The 18,870-nt window shown below is 41.8% G+C and overlaps 1 long non-coding RNA gene across 3 annotated transcripts in view; it reads right to left on the bottom strand.

Annotated features, from left to right (window-relative positions):
- Positions 1–18,870, bottom strand: part of LOC309402100 — a 193,560-nt gene that overhangs the window by 66,207 nt on the left and 108,483 nt on the right. For all 3 annotated transcript variants that reach the window (XR_014176834.1, XR_014176835.1, XR_014176836.1), the window contains exon 2: positions 11,428–11,536. This is a non-coding gene — a long non-coding RNA (uncharacterized lncRNA). The remainder of the gene's footprint in view (positions 1–11,427; positions 11,537–18,870) is intronic.

The raw sequence follows: 18,870 nt of genomic DNA, 5'->3' as shown, positions 1-18,870 counted from the left end.
TGTTTGATTATTTTAATCTAATTTCCATGTATTTTGGTGTGCTGAAAGCAAATAAAATATTGAAAAAACTCCTAGACGTCATGATTTGCCACAACATGCAAAATTGTCTTCAAATTTATCATTTTTTTAAAAAAATGTATTTTTTTTATATTGTGGGTTTTTAACCAAATTTAAAGTCCAAATTACTATTAATTAATTCACATAAGTGCATTTAAGATATAAAATGCCAAAAAAAACTTAAAGGGTTTGTCCGAGTTATGTAAAAAAAATATAGCACTGTAAATCTGATGGTCAGTTATATATAAGCAAGTTTTAACTTGGAATTGGTTCTTCATAACTTAAATATGAAGACCATGGTTGCCAAGTGTGTGGGGACTTGAAGGTCTTTTGCATGCTGCTCGGGCAACAAGCTGGGTATACCAAATACCCTTGTTTTCTGTGTCTATGGGACAGTCGAGACAGACAAAATCACTGGACCAAGAAGAGTTGGCAGCCGAGTGTGCTAACAGTCAGTGAAAAAAATGTCCTCCAAGAAACTTTGGTACCTTCTAAAGTTCTTCTACCACCTCTCCACATAAAATTGGGATTGATGAAGCAGTTCGTAAAATCACTTCCAAAAGATGGAGAGTGCTTCAAATACTTGGTCACTAAGTTTCCATGCCTATCGGAGGCAAAATTGAAGGAAGGTGTGTTCGTCGGACCAGACATTAGAAGGCTTATAGTTGATCAAGAATTTGCCAATACCATGACGGATCCTCAAAAAGAAGGGTGGATTGCATTTTAAAAAGTCATACAGAAATTTTTAGACAATAACAAAGATCCTCACTACAAAAAGATCATCGGAAGAATGCTGAAAGCATTTCAAGCTTTAGGTTGCCTGATGAGTTTGAAAGTGCATTACCTCCAGTCCCACCTTGACTACTTTCCTGAAAATTTGGGAGCTGTGAGTGAGGAACAAGGTGAACGATTCGACCAAGACATTAAAGAGATGGAAAGAAGATACCAGGGAAAATTGAGCATTACAATGATGGCAGACTACTGTTGGATGCTTCAGAAAGAATTCCAGATGCTACTCACAAGTGTAAATGCACCAAGAGAAGCCTCACAAGGAAGAAGAATCGAGTTTAGTGTGTGTAGGTGAGCTCCTTTCGGTTCAAAAAAGGATTTTCATGAAAATATTGTAATAAAACTTTAATTTTATAAGTCTATTTCCATTTATTTTGATGTATTGCCTTATTTAACATAGTTACCTAAATTGTCAGGAAACGTGATGTCCTATGACAAAATGGAGGTCATTTTCGGATTCAGCACACCAAAAAACATAAAGATTAAGTGGAAGCAAAACAGCTCTCGAAATTTTTTTTTTTGCAGACCTGTGTTATTATTTGGATACCTCTTTTTGTAGATGTGCTAGAGGGATAAAGACTTTAAACAGATACAGAAAATGTATATGAGAATAATAGGTTATAGGAACAAGGAACAGAAATTAGCTGGAACACACAAAGACATGACATAGTTTCTGTTTATCCTTCATGATTTTACCCTCAGAACCTTATTTTTTATTAAAGGCTGTTGAAAGAGTGCAAATAATAATATTTTTCAACTTTATTATTGTTATTTCTTCATTTTTCCATCCACGAACTGAAACAAATCATCCTTATGTGACATGGAATCCATCTGTATATTATGTGACATATCCATTTGTATATGATTCAGAAAGTAACTCCAAAAAATTTATCTGTTTAATAAAACTGGTCTGGTGGATGAGCAGTTTTGAGTGCCTCTGAAAAGATGCTGCAAAGGTATATTATCTTCCTTTGTTCCCACTGAGAAATATAATACCTGTACTCTTTACCTATATAACATCATGTTTTATTCCATGGATATCAATATACTTCTTTGTGCCTACTTTTTATCTGCATGCCTTTGGAAGACATCAGTCAATCTTACAAAGATTCCAAATCTTGTAAGATAAACTTATGTTAATAGATGTTGAGAAATGTGAATTACTGTAAATCTGATCATGTCAATGCCTTATGTACTCCAGCTGCTCTATTCAATCTAATTCTTTTAGTAAATATTTTTTTAAAAGAATTTCACATTATTTTGCAGTGTCTTCATGCAATGCCTATATTTTACCTGCATTTTAGGTAACTGTTCCCAAAATACATTTTGCTATTTATTTCTCTTAATGTATACTTTTTCCTACATAATTTTCCTCCCTTTTTAAATATCTAGTGCAGGTATCTATAATATGTGTTTTCCTCTTTTTATGAGGAAAGCTTCTCCAATGCAAACTATATGTATAAAGCCAAAACATTTATTATTACTTTTAGCACTGATTTCTATATAAAATACCTGAATAAAATTTGTTTTCTCTTATCTTTTCTAGCCAAGAGTAATAGGCAGGAACTAATTGCTATGACAAATTTAGCAGAATGAGAAGGTACAATTTAGCAAAATGTAATAAAGTAACAAAACATAATGCAGATTTATTTCACATGTCTAATAATCATAATATCACATCAGCAAACCATACTTCTTAACACTAACAGACTTATATGCCACTTTAGAGTGCTTTTTAGCCCTCTCTAAGCAGTTTGCAAAGTTAGTATATTGCCCCCAACAATCTGGGTCATCATTTTATCAGCCTTGGAAGATTTCAGCTGGTCAAGATCAATCTCCAGGCAGTAAGCTGAATTAGTTGTAATACTGCATTCTAACCACTGCATTACCATGGCCTCATTACTAGCATTGATGATGTTATCTAATTTGGATAATGAAACATCTGCAAGAAAATAAGCAAGCTCAGAGAGCACCAAAGATCCCTCATAATATCACATCAATTCAGGAAATACAAGGGCTAATATTAAAAATAAATTAGATAATATGCAAATTATCAGGAGTCCCCTCCAGGTATTGATATTAATTTCTAATTTGTATGTACACATTAGTACAGTCTGGATCAGAACCAATACATATGAGAAGAAATAAGTCTTTTATATAAAAATAATTCATTTCTGTCATATGTATTCAGTCTTTTTAAAAACTAAAACTAAAAAAAACCATGCCTATTTAAGTGGATAGAATAACTTTATTGTCACTTTGAATGTACACTAGCCAGCATACATTAAAATGAAATTTAAGTGGATTATTATTATAGTTTGCTGAAGTTAGTCAGATGTTCAAACTAAAGTTGGCATTTTTATCTATTTTCTATTATTATTATTTTAAAAAATCAAAGAGATGTCTGGGGAAAATATTAAATTTTTCGCCTTCTTGAACTCACAAGGAGTTCACAATTCAATTTTTTTTCCAAACTAGAGGAGTTTCCAAACAATAATGTACCATTCACTCAGCATAGATCAATTACCTTTCAGACATCAAGAGAATAGCTAAATACCTAGCAACACAGAAAGTTTGGAGGAAAACGCTAGAAATTAAACTCTGGAGCTTCCTGTAGTCCTTTGAAATGCAATCTTTGACTTATACGTACTATGGTAGACAAATCTCAATACAGTTGAGATTCTCTCAGTTGCCTATCACAGTTGGGACTTGCAAATCCATGATAAGCCATACAATTATTAAGGGAAACATTATATGATGGTGCCTGACTTGTGACATGTTTATTTACAGCTTCGGTTGTCACTGAGCACAATATCATATGTCTGCCACTTGCTGGCTTCCTCATTAACTTGTGAAGATTGCAGATAGTGATCACATGACTGTGAGATGCTGTGATCATATTACATGTGTATCAGTTGCTGTGTAACTGTGGGAATGCTGCAGTGGCTGAAACTTTGGTCATATATCTTTTTCCACACCATTATAACTTTGAATGGTCACTGAATGAATGCTTGGCAAGTGAAAAATATCAGTATATGGGACTTCATTGCTCTGTACTTTTTTTAAAAAAACTTGACTTGTGGTGACTAAATATATTGAAAGTGAAATTTTACAGTCATGTTGAGTATGAAATCTGGGGGAAAAAGATGATATATGATGTCAACTTCTGGAAGCAAGAACTTATAAGCGCCACCCTTATTGCGTCCGCGGATAACCGCCCTGCTGCCCTGTTTAGGGTGACCCGCTCCCTCTTGTCACAGAGGACACAGGGGGCACCCTTACAGGGCAGAGCAGAGGACTTTGGGGAATATCTGCAGGACAAAGTCGCTCAGATCCGGAGCGGATGGGCCCCACTCAGTGGACCAGACGGGCCGCCAACAGCGAGTCTTGTGAGACCATCCTGGGAGGAGTTTGATTCTGTTGCCCCCGAGGATTTAGATAGGTTGCGTGGACGGCTGCGACCCACCACATGTTTAATGGACCCGTGTCCCTCCTGGTTGGTACTGGCATCTTGGGAGGTGACCCGAGGCTGGCTTCTGGGCCTGGTGAATGCCTCATTGGGTGAGGGATCCTTACCAACCGCCTTGAAAGAGGCGGTGGTGAGGCCCTTGCTTAAGAGGCCTTCACTCGACCCAATGGAGCTAGCTAATTATCGTCCAGTCTCCAACCTTCCGTTTCTAGCGAAGGTTGTAGAGAATGTGGTGGCGCAGCAGTTTCCACGACACCTTGACGAATCCGAGTATCTAGACTCACGCCAGTCCGGCTTCCGACCCGGGCACAGCACAGAGACAGCCTTGGTCGCGTTGGTTGATGATCTCTGGAGGGCCAGAGATAGAGGTTGTTCCTCTATCCTGGTCCTATTAGACCTCTCGGCGGCTTTTGATACCATCAACCATGGTATCCTATTGCGCCGGTTGGAGGGGATAGGAGTCGGAGGTACCGTTTTGCGGTGGTTTGGCTCCTACCTCTCCGACCGGAGGCAATGTGTGTTGACAGGGGGACAGAGGTCGACCCTGAGACCACTCACTTGTGGAGTGCCACAGGGGTCAGTCCTCTCGCCTCTCCTGTTCAACACATATGTGAAGCCGCTGGGTGAGATCATCCGTGGTTTTGGGGTTGAGTATCACCTCTACGCTGATGATACTCAGCTGTATATTTCAACTCCAAACCACCCCAACGAGGCTGTCGAAGTGATGTCCCGGTGTTTGGAGGCCGTCGGGGTCTGGATGGGGGACAACAGACTTAAACTCAACCCCTCCAAGACTGAGTGGCTGTGGCTACCGGCACCTCGGTTCAGCCAGCTGATCCCATCGCTGGCCATAGGGGGCGAACAATTGCCCCCTGTGGAACGGGCGCGCAATTTGGGCATCCTCCTTGATGCCCGGCTGTCAATGGATGACCATGTGGCAGCCGTGGCAAGGGGGGCGTTCCACCAGGTTCGCCTGGTGCGCCAATTGCGCCCCCTACTGGACCGGGATGCCCTACGCACGGTCACTCATGCGCTGGTGACGTCCCGCCTGGATTATTGCAACGCTCTCTACATGGGGCTGCCCTTGGGACGCGCCCGGAGACTGCAGTTAGTTCAGAACACAGCCGCGCGGGCTGTGATGGGGAGTACGAGGTACTCCCACGTAACACCTCTCCTGCGCGAGCTGCACTGGCTGCCTGTGGTTTTCCGGGTGCGTTTCAAGGTGCTGATTACCATCTTTAAAGCGCTCCATGGCACGGGACCTAGTTACTTGCGGGATCGCATCCTCCCACATACATCCCTGCGGCCAATACGCTCACACAGGGAGGGACTTCTCCTGGTGCCGTCCACTAGGCAATGCCAGCGGGCGACACCGAGGAGTAGGGCCTTCTCTGTGATGGGCCCAACCCTCTGGAATGACCTCCCCCCCCGACATTAGAACCACTTCTGACCTCCGTTCCTTCCGGCAAAAACTGAAGACCCACCTGTTCCGACTGGCAGGCCTGGCATAATTCAACTGTCCCTCCTGGCAAATGTATTATATCTGGTTATTTTAGGGGTTTTTAATTTACTGTATTTGTTTTTAGGGGTTTGAATTTATTTTATATCTGCTTTGTACAGTTCTTTTAACTACATTTTAACCTCCTCCATGTCAATTGTCAACTGTACATATTTAATTTAATTTTATTGTATCCTGTTATATTTTGTATGAACTGTACACCGCCCCGAGTCCCTTGCGGGAGAGGGGGCGGTCTAGAAGCATTAAATATTATTATTATTATTATTATTATTATTATTATTATTATTATTATTATTATTATTATTATTATTATTATTATTATTATTATTATTATTATATTGCGGAAGTATCTAACATATAGATTAGAGGCAGGCCATTTCAGATGTTGTTAAATTCCAAACATTACCAGAGCATATTGTGCAATTTAAATTTACATTTAACATGAATTTTAGTTAAATAAAGTTTGGCATGCCATAGATTATTCATTCTGACATAGACTGTATTGCTTACTGCTCTGATTCCTAGTGACTTCCCTGATTGTTTTGGAAATGCCTGCATTAAATCTGGAACTTGTGATATTCAAAGTATGTGCTATATCATTGCACTGTAATCTCTTCACTATATATTTATTCATAAAAGGCCCTTAATACTAACTAATATTTATCATTCCCAAGAGAATAAATCATATTAGTTTTATTTAAGGAGACTATACAGATGAGAAACGTCTCCTGGACCTTAAAATCATGCTCTATTTTTTTCTAACTGAATGATTTATGTTTAAAGAAAGTGAAAACTGAATTCTGTAGTTGCACATCTCTAACACCTTGGTTACCATCGCAAGAAAGAATGGAAAAATCCACTTCCAAGAATTGTAATTTCCCCAACTATCCCCCTTGATAGTTGCTAGTTGCATGCTAGTTCAAAATGAAATACATAGATTACTTTCTTTTAATCATCCACAATTGGCTTTGTAAAAAAAGAACTACTTCAAACAGCAACATAGGATGTTTGTTCTTTTATGTTGGATTCTTGCTGAAGCAATTTAGACGAACAGCTGTTTGAAGTCCATCATTATTCAGTTTGAGAATCTGTTGCTCCTGAAGGGAGGTGAATTGTTAGTTTGAAAAGCAAAGAAGAAAAATACCCTTGCTGCTGCTTTCGAATTATTTTCAAGTCAACAGTATGGTTGCATTATCACAACAGAGAATAAAAATGCAACTCTAGCAGTCCATGCCATAACAAACCCTTTAATTTTGGCAAGGACTTACACTGTTTATTAAGGAATGTTTGTTTTTCTCTATTTGATATGAGATAGTTGGAACAATTTGTGCAAGACCTCTAGAATGGTAAAAAAAAAAAAACATTTACTCCAAAAAAAATCCTGTATTAGAAGCAAAAACTTTTTTAAACCAAAAGAATGGCAAAAGCATTGAGGGAAAATGTTATTTTGTAATTTATTCACATTTTATAAAGAGATAATATCTGAAAAACATCTGAACAACAATTTCAGGAAAAGCCCACACATATGAGAAATAAATTTATGCAGAAAAGAGAAAAATGCAGTAGAAAATAAAATCTAAAAAAAGTAAATGAGTATATACAACTTTGTTTATCACCAATAGATTTTAAACTATTGATTTTCTAGATTTCTCTTATACTTTATACTAATGATATGTGTAAAGCATAAGCTTAGATATGGAATGATCTACATTCCATATGAAAGGTCATTGAGAAATCAAAAACAACAATGATACAAGACATGATACAAAACAACATGAGTAGAAGACACTAAAACAAACCCAGATATCTACTTTGTTCCCGCAAATAGTCAATAGTGTCAATAAATGCACACACAAGAGTAGAATGTCTTCACATTTTCTTCCTCTAATGTAATAAATGTCATCATCTGACAGTAATGCTCTTCTGGTTTCTGGTTTCTACATAATGCAAATAGGACAAACAACAAAATTAATTTTCACAAGTTTGGTATCAAGCCTCAAATCAATATCAGAGTATTTCAATATTCTAAGACCGTGATGGCGAACCTATGGCACACATGCTGGAGGTGGCACCCAGAGCCCTCTCTGTGGCCACGTATGCCATCACCCAAGCTCATCCAGCTGGTCATTGCGTTTCTGGTGCTCTGGTGCGCATGCCTTCCAGTTTGAGCACTCTGTATCTAAAAGGTTTGCCATCACTGTTCTAAGATGTCAAAGTTAGTATTTGGGCAAATGAGACAAACATCACCACTAGCCAAGAGTTTTCTCAACTCACAACATCTTCAATACATAGCTGCCCAGATGTAACCTGTATGCATATAGCCAATTTGTCTTTGCCTCCTTCTCTCTCTTTAACTGCATACTTCATAAGAGACATCAACTTTTTCCTGTCTTGAATAGCTATATATATATGCCTCATATTTTCAACAGACTCAAGGGTGCGTACAGAATGTGATAAAAATATTTTAGTAGCTGTGATGGTTCAATTGAATCTTTGCCTGTATTTATGCATGCCATGGGTGCATTGCCCATAAAAAGCAAGGATTTCTATCAAACCATCAAAAGCACCATCTTGACATTTTTACCACTTCCTATGGACACACATAAATGGAATATGGTTTTGTACTATATTCTTTTTGAATTTTTCAGATAAAGTGCAGTGATGCCACATAGAAACAAAATAATGTTATTGATAAGTGTTAAACTTCAAAAATTATCATTTTTTTAAAATAAAGGAAACATTGTTTTAGCTAAGGTTTTAGTTTTTAATTTTAATTTTAGTTCTGTTCACAGAAATAAGAATGCTATGCTGTAGAAGAAAATTCTAATCTGAAGCATTATCCTTAAATATCTTAAAAATAAAATATTATCCAGAATCCAGCTAATAAAGACCTTAGATTAATTCCACCATCTGAAACCAGTGGTCCTGAGCTTTTGCCACTTTGTGACCTATGGCTGTTGGTGTGAGTGTATTCATTGTCATGCTCCTCACCCAAAGAACTCCAATAATGTGACAGACTTTCCCTATATCTCTCACATATCTGAAATGAGTTTGAGGGAAACAGGAAGAACTACCTCACATGGAAGCAGGATAGTGGCCCTGGCAGGGAGAACAATACTGGGAAGAAGTATTCTTGCTTTTCCTTAATTCCTAATGCCAGAAAAAAGGGATTGTCCTGGGCAGTTTTTGAGTGGGAAGACCACACCTAAGCTCTGACAGTCCTATCCAAATTGGAACACAAACGTTTGAAAAGTTTTTTGTATGTCATGGGTCAAAACCTGGTGATATCAACAAGGAGTCGCAAGGGAATGATGATCTGATGAGATAATTCTACTCTTCATAATATTTGACACACTTACCCAAATTAATCAAAATTTATGTATTTGTTGAAAGGTTTTTGTTTTTAGGGTTAGATAATATGTTTTGTGAGAGGAATGGCCATATAAATAAGATAGATAAATGATGATTGATTGATTGATTGATAGATAGATAGATAGATAGATAGATAGAAAGATAGATAGATGATAGATAGATAGGAAGGAAGGAAGGAAGGAAGGAAGGAAGAAAGAAAGAAAGAAAGAAAGAAAGAAAGAAAGAAAGAAAGAAAGAAAGAAAGAAAGAAAGAAAGAAAGAAATGGAGACACTGGTCCCTATTGAAGGACTAACAGAGTTTTAATAAATGGAAATCTAATTCAAATATTCATCTCATGAATGGCTTTTCATCTGTAATTGTTATATATAAATTTATCTCTTCACAATTTACCTGCTAATCATGTGAGTAAATGAACAATTTGCAATATTATAGTTTATTTATTTTCTCACATTTTGGCCTCTTATTTCATCTGAAGAAAAAGAATATGTGAGTTTGTGATCAAAGAACATCTAAGATACATAGGTCTAGAATGGCCAGTAGTTCTACCAGTTTTGGAGGACTCTAACTACTTGCTAAGTTACTGCAAGTGTTACCCCAATTCTTTTGTAGTAGATCAGGGGTGTCAAATTCGCAGCCCACAGCCCAGATGCGTCACGCGCTGGTCATGCCCATTCCCAGTTTAATGAAGGCAGGGAAAGTCATGATACGTCATGTGACAATAATGTGGCACCACAAGTTTGACACCCCTATAGTAGATAATTCTTGCTTTCCTGTGTTTTCCTCCCCTATTTCCTCCTTGCTCTTTCTCTCTCTCTCTTTCTTTTAAACAGCTAGTCTTACAGGCTCCAAGAAAAGGAAGATAATGGCAGTGACGTGCAGTCAGGTGAGGCAAGTGAGGCACAGCCTTACCACTCTCATCATGAAAAGAAAAAAAATGTAAAAGGAAAAAGGCGAGAGCTGAGGTCAGGCTGAGCTAGTTACTGCCTCACCGTGGATGACTCTGCTTAACTGTTAAAAAAAGCCTCTTAAAAAGCACCCTCTACTATGAGGCAGGAGAACTGCATGCGTACTACAGCATGGCTCTTTGCCTGGCTTTCTGCCTCCTCCTGTGGTGTCCTCAGTGCTCGCTTGTGCTCTCCCTCCCCAAGTGTAGTTTGATTACAGGCAGAGCCACGTTGCAGGGCAGATGTGTGTGCTACAGCATGGCTCTTTGCCTGGCTTCCTGCCTCCTCCTGTGGTCTCCTCACTGGTGCTCTCCCTCCCCAAGTGTAGTGACTTCCTCTCCAGGCCCCCATTCATTTCTCTCTCACACACACACAGCTGGATAAAACTATATAAAAATCTAGCCCAGCTTCACTGATTACAAGTTTGAAAAGGCAACGTGGCTCCGCCTGCAATCAAACTACACTTGGGGAGGGAGAGCACAAGCGAGCACTGAGGAGACCACAGGAGGAGGCAGGAAGCCAGGCAAAGAGCCATGCTGTAGTACACACACTTTCCCCCAGCCTCTTTCTTTTGGAAGGCTCGGATCGGCTCCCCTCCGGCTTCTCTGCCTCTCCTCTCACCCCAGCCTGCCAGCAGGAGGTGAGTAGGTGGGCTTTATTGTGTTCCAGGCATTTCCCACCCAGACAGCAGGCTGCATTTGCAATGGTGGAGGTGTTTGGGGAAGGCAGCAGGGGAATGGGGGGGATGGCAGAGGAACTGCTTTCAAGCCACTGGAAAAGATATCCAATCCAACTTTTGTGTGTGTGTGTGGGTTTGTTTGAGAGTGAGTGAGAGAGGGAAGGGGGTAGGAGAGATAGTCCAATCCAACTTCTGGGTGGGTGTGTGCGTGTGTTTGAGAGAGGGGGAGGAAGGGAGAGAGGGAGGAAGGAGGGGAAGGGAGAAGAAAAAGAAAAAGAAAGAGGGAGCAAAGGAGAAAAACAAATGCTGTCGCTTTAAATCGGAACTGAGCATGCCTAGCTGTGGAATTCTGGGAGTTGAAGTCCACAAGTCTAAAAATATTTGAAACCCAGCACTGTGTCAGTGCCTCACCTGTCATAAACCTCACCGCACGTCACTGGATAATGGATATAGCTGGAATTTTAGCAGCAGTCACATTTATATACAATGGCTGGCTAAATATTAGAATAGAATAACTTTATTGTCACTTTAAATGTACACTAATTGGCATACATTAAAATGAAATTTTGTTGCATACAGCTCCCAGAATGTACTCACCTGCATTGTTTTCTCCATTTTACTCTCATGATAGTTCACTCCCCAATTGAGGAGATTTCTGGATTTGTGCCTCAAAGGCCTAGCATCTTCCTTGGACATTGTAATCAGACTGCCAAATTGAAAAGATAAATATTTCTCAGTAAATATTCAACATTTTTGTAATATTTTTCCAGTATTGTTTTTATGGTAACAATAAGAAGTAAATCCAATTTTAGTAATAATTTGTTTCTGGAACTTTGCACTTTGATATGGCCCAAAGGCTAATCAATAAAGCCTCAATGTCAATGTCAATGAAGTAAATCCCACTGTTTCTAAGAGTAGGACTAGAAAGTTCTATTCACTTAGTAAAAGGTAGAAATACATATATGTAGTAAGTTAATTTAAGCCTTTCTCCTACATTGCTAGCTTCTGTTTCCACTTTTTATACAGTTGAGGCTATTCAAAATTCTTTTTATATTTCAGCCTGATCTGAATAATGGAATTTTAAAAGAAATCAGAGTGAACTTATTCAGTTGGTTGATTTATTTAGTTTTAAATTATTGTTTTATTTTCCAAAGAAGAACTCAAGGGAACTTAAGTTAAATAAAATATTAGACTATATAAAAGCATAACAATAACATTCATTAAAATACTATCACAATACACTATTATTATAAGTAATGAAATATTCCAGCATGCCAAGTGGAGAGACCAATTAAAATTAATAACCTTATTGTAAGACATGTAGTCAAAGATAATATTTTTATAGTCCAAAACAATTGAACCAAAGGTGAGTTCATTATATGAGCTTAAATACTAAACCAACTGTTCCTTCTTGGCAAGGAATCTGGGGCAAATCCTCAGACAATGTACAATAGGAAGTGGAAAGAAAAAAAGGACAATTGAACCATGACACATTTTTCAATGAAATGTAAATATATACAAGTATTGTATCTTTTGTCAGACCTGGAAGCCATCTTTTATATTGGGCCTTCAGGCCTGCCACATTTTTACTGTGGGAAAATGGGATGGGGGATTATACAGAGTATGGGTGACATATAGTCAAAATAACATTCTTTTCTCATAGACTCAAGGACACTTTGCCCTGCAGCAGCCTTGGTGTGACTGGGAGGTATCTCCTGTTTTGCATGGTGCCTGATTGGATCATGTGATGGATATGTGGGCACTAGGCAGGGACTTAAACTTTCGTTTGGTTGGGGAAAATCTGGAAACTTTCAGATTTGGGTTTTCCCAGATGTGCCAATATGACATCTCTAATAAAAGGGAACTTTGAGGGAACTCAAGCCTCGGAGTCTTCTTTCGTTGTGGGTGTTACTTGGAACCCTGACATTTTTATTTTGTGAAAGACCAATACAAAAGCAAGAGCAAAAACAAAGCAAAATAGATATGATCTAACAATGTATATGTGTTACACATGTTAATTAACCAAAAGAACACTGATAGTTTTTCAAGTTTTTTCTGGTATTTAAATATTCTTCGTTCTTAGAGTTAATGGTGATGTGAAATTTGTAAGGTTTCAGAATATATCTAAAGGAGAAATAAATGCTAAAAAAAAGGAAAATTCAGTAATAACATCAGCAAAGAGAAAAGGGGAAAATGTAAAATAATCCTCGTTTCCACATAGTAATTTTTAAACTAGAGGAAAGAACATTAATTTGTGAGAAAAATGTAATTCTTTGAGATAACCATGCCATTGAAAAAGATTACCATTTTAATGCAACAAGACAGTTTAATCAGTCACTGTAGGGAGAAAAATACATTTTCTCTCTCTCATCTTGCACATCGATTATTCATCTGCTATCCAAAAGACAGTTGCTCTGCCTAGAATTTTTATAAACACTACAGCATGGTTGGTTCTTACTGTGGGTACACAAAAGCTCTTCAGACTTTGAAGCAGCCTAATTGTGGCAAAAACAAGCCAGTTGTGTCCATGCCAAATGTCTTATTTAGTGTTGTTTATATATTGCCATCTGTACAGGTGACATTTTAAGATCCTGGTGAAATATTTTAATTTAATTTAATTTAATTAGCACTTCTAGACCGCCCCCTCTCCCAAAAGGGACTCGGGGCGGTGTACAGTCCATATCAAAAACATCATACATAATAACAATTAAAAATTATTAAATGGATAAATACATAAATAAGAGGAGGATAAAATAGACAGAACTGTAATTGCTAAATAAATAATTTAAAATATACAAAATTTAAAACCCCAGTATCCTATAAAATTAAGTCCCCTAAAAAACCAGTAGGAAATATATATGCCAGGAGGTAGACGTTAAGAATTATGCCAGACCAGCCAGTCGGAACAGGTGTGTCTTCAGTTTCTGCCGGAAGGAGCGGAAGTCAGTGGTGGTTCTAATGTCGGGGGGGAGGTCATTCCAGAGGGTTGGGCCCATCACAGAGAAGGCCCTACTCCTTGGTGTCGCCCGTTGGCATTGCCTAGTGGACGGCACCAGGAGAAGCCCCTCCCTGTGAGAGCGAATTGGCCGCAGGGATGTATGTGGGAGGATGCGATCCCGCAGGTAACTAGGCCCTATGCCATGGAGCGCTTTAAAGATGGTGGTCAAAACCTTGAAACGCACCCGAAAGACCACAGGTAGCCAGTGCAGCTCGCGCAGGAGCGGTGTTACGTAGGAGTACCTAGTACTCCCCATGACTGCCCGCGCGGCTGCATTCTGGACTAGCTGCAGTCTTCGTGCGCGTCCCAAGGGAAGCCCCATGTAGAGAGCATTACAGTAGTCCAGGCGAGACGTCACCAGTGCATGAGTGACCGTGCGTAGGACATCCCGGTCCAGAAGGGGGCGCAATTGGCGCACCAGGCGAACCTGGTGGAACGCCCCCCTAGCCACAGCTGCCACATGGTCATCCATTGACAGCCGGGCATCTAGGAGGACGCCCAAATTACGCGCCCGTTCCACAGGGGGCAGTTGTTCGCCCCCTATGGCAGCGTTGGAGTCAGCTGACTGAACCGAGGTGCCGGTAGCCACAGCCACTCAATCTTGGAGGGGTTGAGTTTGAGTCTGTTGTCCCCCATCCAGACCCCGACGGCTTCCAAACACCGGGACATCACTTTGACAGCCTCGCTGGGGTGATTTGGGGTTGAAACGTACAGCTGAGTATCATCAGCGTACAGATGGTATTCAACCCCAAAACCACGGATGATCTCGCCCAGCGGCTTCACATATGCATTGAACAGGAGGGGCGAGAGGACCGACCCCTGCGGAACTCCACAAGTGAGTGACCTCAGGGTCGACCTCTGCCCCCCTGTCAACACACATTGCGACCGGTCGGAGAGGTAGGAGCCGAACCACCATAAAACAGTGCCTCCGACTCCCATCCCCTCCAGCCGGCGCAATAGGATACCATGGTCGATGGTATCAAAAGCCGCTGAGAGGTCTAATAGGACCAGGATAGAGGAACAACCTCTATCTCTGGCCCTCCAGAGATCATCAACCAGCGCGACCAAGGCTGTCTCTGTGCTGTGCCCGGGTCGGAAGCCGGACTGGCGTGGGTCTAGATATTCGGATTCGTCAAGGTGTCGTGGAAATTGCTGTGCCACCACATTCTCAACAACCTTCGCTAAAAAGGGAAGGTTGGAGACTGGACGATAATTAGCCAGCTCCATTGGGTCCAGTGAAGGCCCCTTGAGCAAGGGCCTCACCACCGCCTCTTTCAAGGCAGTTGGTAGGAAGCCCTCACCCAATGAGGCATTCACCAGGCCCAGAAGCCAGCCTCGTGTCACCTCCCAGGATGCCAGTACCAGCCAGGAGGGACACGGGTCCATTGAACATGTGGTGGGTCGCAGCCGTCCACGCAACCTGTCCAAATCCTCGGGGGCAACAGAGTCAAACTCCTCCCAGAATGGTCTCACAAGACTCACTGTTGACAGCTCGTCCGGCCCACTGGAGGGGGCCCATCCGCTCCGGATCTGAGCGACTTTGTCCTGCAGATATTCCCCAAACTCCTCTGCTCTACCCTGCAAGGGTGCCCCCCGCGTCCCCTGTGACAGGAGAGAGCGGGTCACCCTAAACAGGGCAGCAGGGCGGTTATCCGTGGACGCAATAAGAGCGGCACAATGTCTACGTTTGGCCGCTCTCAATGCCACAAGGTAGGTCCGTAAATAGGCTCTTACCTGTGTTCGATCAGACTCGGAGCGTGAGGATCTCCACCTGCTCTCTAGACATCTCCTATGGCGCTTCATCACCCTTAGCTCCTCGGTATACCAAGGAGCTCGGGTGGATCGCTGCCGCAGGAGAGGTCGCAAAGACGCAACCCGGTCCAAGGCCCCAGCCACCGCCGTATTCCAGGCGGCCACTAGGTCCTCCGACCGAGCGCGGGTCAGGGCTACAGGTAGTGGCCCAAGTTCCGTCTGGAACCTATCCGGTTCCATCAGGTGCTTGGGGCGGTACCAGCTTGGACAGGCTGGCTCCGCCTCCTCGTGGTGGGGGGTAGCGGAAGGGAAGTCGAGCCGGAGACATGAGTGATCTGACCATGACAGGGGAGTAATGACTAAGTCCCCTATTCCCAGATCACTCGTCCACTGTTCAGATACAAAAATAAGGTCCAGTGTGTGACCGCCCTCGTGTGTGGGGCCCTGAATTAATTGGGTCAGGCCCATGGCTGTCATGGAAGCCATGAACTCCCGAGCCACCTCAGATGCTGCTCCCGTCGACGGCAGGTTGAAGTCCCCCATGACCAAAAGCCTGGGGATCTCAACCGCCGTCTCTGAGATCAGCTCGAGGAGCTCGGGCAGGGCCGCTGATGTATAGCGAGGAGCCAAGTATACAATCAGCAGGCCCAACTGCCTCCCTGGGCCCCATTTCACACCTAGGGATTCACAACCGGGTATCTGAGGAACAGTGAACTCTCTCGGTTCCAGACCATCCCATATAACTACCGCCACCCCACCACCCTTACCCAGGGCCCGAGGCTGATGGAATGCACGGAAACCCGGTGGGCACATTTCCACGAGGGGTAAACCACCCTCGTGACCCAACCAGGTCTCCGTTATCCCTGCAAGGTCCAGCTCCCCCTCCGAGATCAACTCGTTAATGAGGGGGGCCTTGTTGGTCACGGACCTTGCATTGCAAAGCATCAGCTGCAGGCCCTGGTTCTGTAGTTCCTGACCACCTAGGCTGCGGGGGTTGGTACAAACGACCGGGCGTAGCCAACAGCCACGGTCTCCCAACCGACCTTGTGATCTTCTCTTGTCCTCGCATCCCCCCTCCCAGTGACCGATGTAGTAAAACAACCCTCTACCAGAATAATTTGTTCCCTCTCCCCCCCCACCCCGCTCACTTCCCTCCTGGACTCACCTGTTCGACTGGTGCTGGCTTCCCTCCCGGCCTGGTTAACCCACCCCCCCTCCCTGGAACCCCCTAAAAACAATGTAAAACATTTGACTAAAAATCCCCTCAGCTTCCGTTTCTTCCACCTCTTGGGGTTCACAAACCCATCATCAAGGCAGGCCCTTGTAAGAGCCAAGGGCCATACCTGCGAGAGAGGGGCCTCCCGCAGGTGGAGCAGGTCTAACCTTGAATAAATTGATAGAATATTAAAGCCCAATTGGGTAAGGGTGGTGGTAGTAAAAGTCAATAGCCGGAGGGCTAAGGTCTTAATGGGATACTAAAGCTGGAGGCTTTAGTATCCAGATAGTACTTGGAAAGAAGGCGGGGGGGGGGGGAAATGTTCAAATATTCCCAAATAATGGAGCAAGGCAGAGATGTCATAAAAATGGGAGACAGTCTAAGGTGGTTGAGGATAGATATAATTACAGATGTGGGATCCTTAGTGGGTGGGGGGGGCATTCTGAGCCCAGCTGTTTTTAATCTAGGCAGTCAGTCAGGCCCATCCATAGCCCTGAAACGGGCCTCCAGTGGCCTCTGAAGTTCTAGGCCATCCCCAGCTGTTATTTTAGTTCCTCTCCTCACTTCTGGTTCCCCAACACATTCATCTTGGTCCCCATCCGGCGCCTCAGTGATCATTGCAATTTGGGTAAAGCTGTCAAAAATTATAGGAACATTCTCCAGGGTTCCCGGGAGCATGGGAGCAGCCAGGCTACGGTCAAATGTCATAGAGGAGTCCCTGGCTGCAGCTCTTTCCACACCTCCGACGCTGCAGCCATCTCCCTTTGCCGTTCCCGACTGTCTCCCTGAACTGCTCACCTCTCCGGAGCCTCCAGTGCCTCGTTGTCTTCTCTGGTGTCGTAGGGTGGCTCTGGTACCTCCGGTGCCACCTTGTTCTCTTTGGTGCCATTCTCTTGCTTTTCCCATTTTTTGCATTCTTTTCACAACGCAGTTCAAACTTCGCGCCTTCGCGCCGCTGCGCGCGCCGCCACCATTGCCTCCCGGCTTCCTCCTCAGCCGCTCACAGCCGCTCTGCTCCTTCATCAGCCCATCACAGCCGCTCCGCTCCTTCATCAAATATGAACTTTGAAATCAATATGAAGCAGAAATATTTGGCAAATATTTGAAAGATTTGGCTAAACATTAATCTGAACAAAAATCTAAACCTTGTTTAAGCTTTATTCTTGGTTTATCAAGTTTTCTTTCAGTACTAGAGTTTGACTTGTTCTGATGGAAATAACAGCTGAGATTTTTTTTTTTAAAAAAAACTTCTCAGCCCTGCTTTTCGGTAGAATGATATGACCATTCAAGATTTGAAACTTCACAAATTTAATAATGGATTTTAATATGAGTAAAAGTTTTATTTGTGATAGTTTAAACCTGAAATGCTAAAATAACTATGGACACTAAACACCTTTTGGGGAAGAACATCTGCTCTAGGCAACATTCCATGGGTTTTAGATCAAAAACTGATTTTTATATGGAAATCTCCTTCTCTTTCTCTTTCTCTTTCTCTTTTACTTCTCTTTTTCTTTCCCCTACCTTAACACACAGATACAGACACACACACACACACACACACACACACCATCTCTCTTAAGTTAAAACAAAATAAATTCTATGTTAGAAAGTCTGGGCTATTTCAGAATGAGACAGCCTTAGAATATCTGTTTTATACATTTTTCCTTTGACGTTTGTTGAATATCTCCTTTCTCATCTCCAATATGTAAAGTTAGCTATCTTAAAAGAAGTAATACAACACTATGAAAAGAAGGCTCAATTATTAATAAGCAAATAATCTTCAACAGCTTGTTTTTTTTTAAAAAAATCTGACATTTAATTTAAGACTAAACATTAAAAAAAAATCCAAATAAATTCTGATAAATTTTTTACTTAGCAATATTGGCAGTGAATGGCGAATTTCCTGAACAAATTAATCAACAGATTTCCACATATTTTGGATGGTGACAGAGTTAAGAACGTTTCAAAAACACCAGTTTGCCTGCCTCTATTCTTGTTAGAGATTCTTTCCATCCAGGTTTTCAATCAGATTGCAAAAATTTCTGGGCTATGTAACACCTGGTATCTTGAGTAT

The sequence above is a fragment of the Natrix helvetica genome, assembly GCF_964273705.1.
Source record: "Natrix helvetica genome assembly, chromosome: Z".
In the NCBI taxonomy this organism is placed as follows: Eukaryota; Metazoa; Chordata; class Lepidosauria; order Squamata; family Natricidae; genus Natrix; species Natrix helvetica.
Note: the sequence above shows the minus strand (reverse complement) of the source record. Positions and strands in the feature narration are given on the sequence as shown.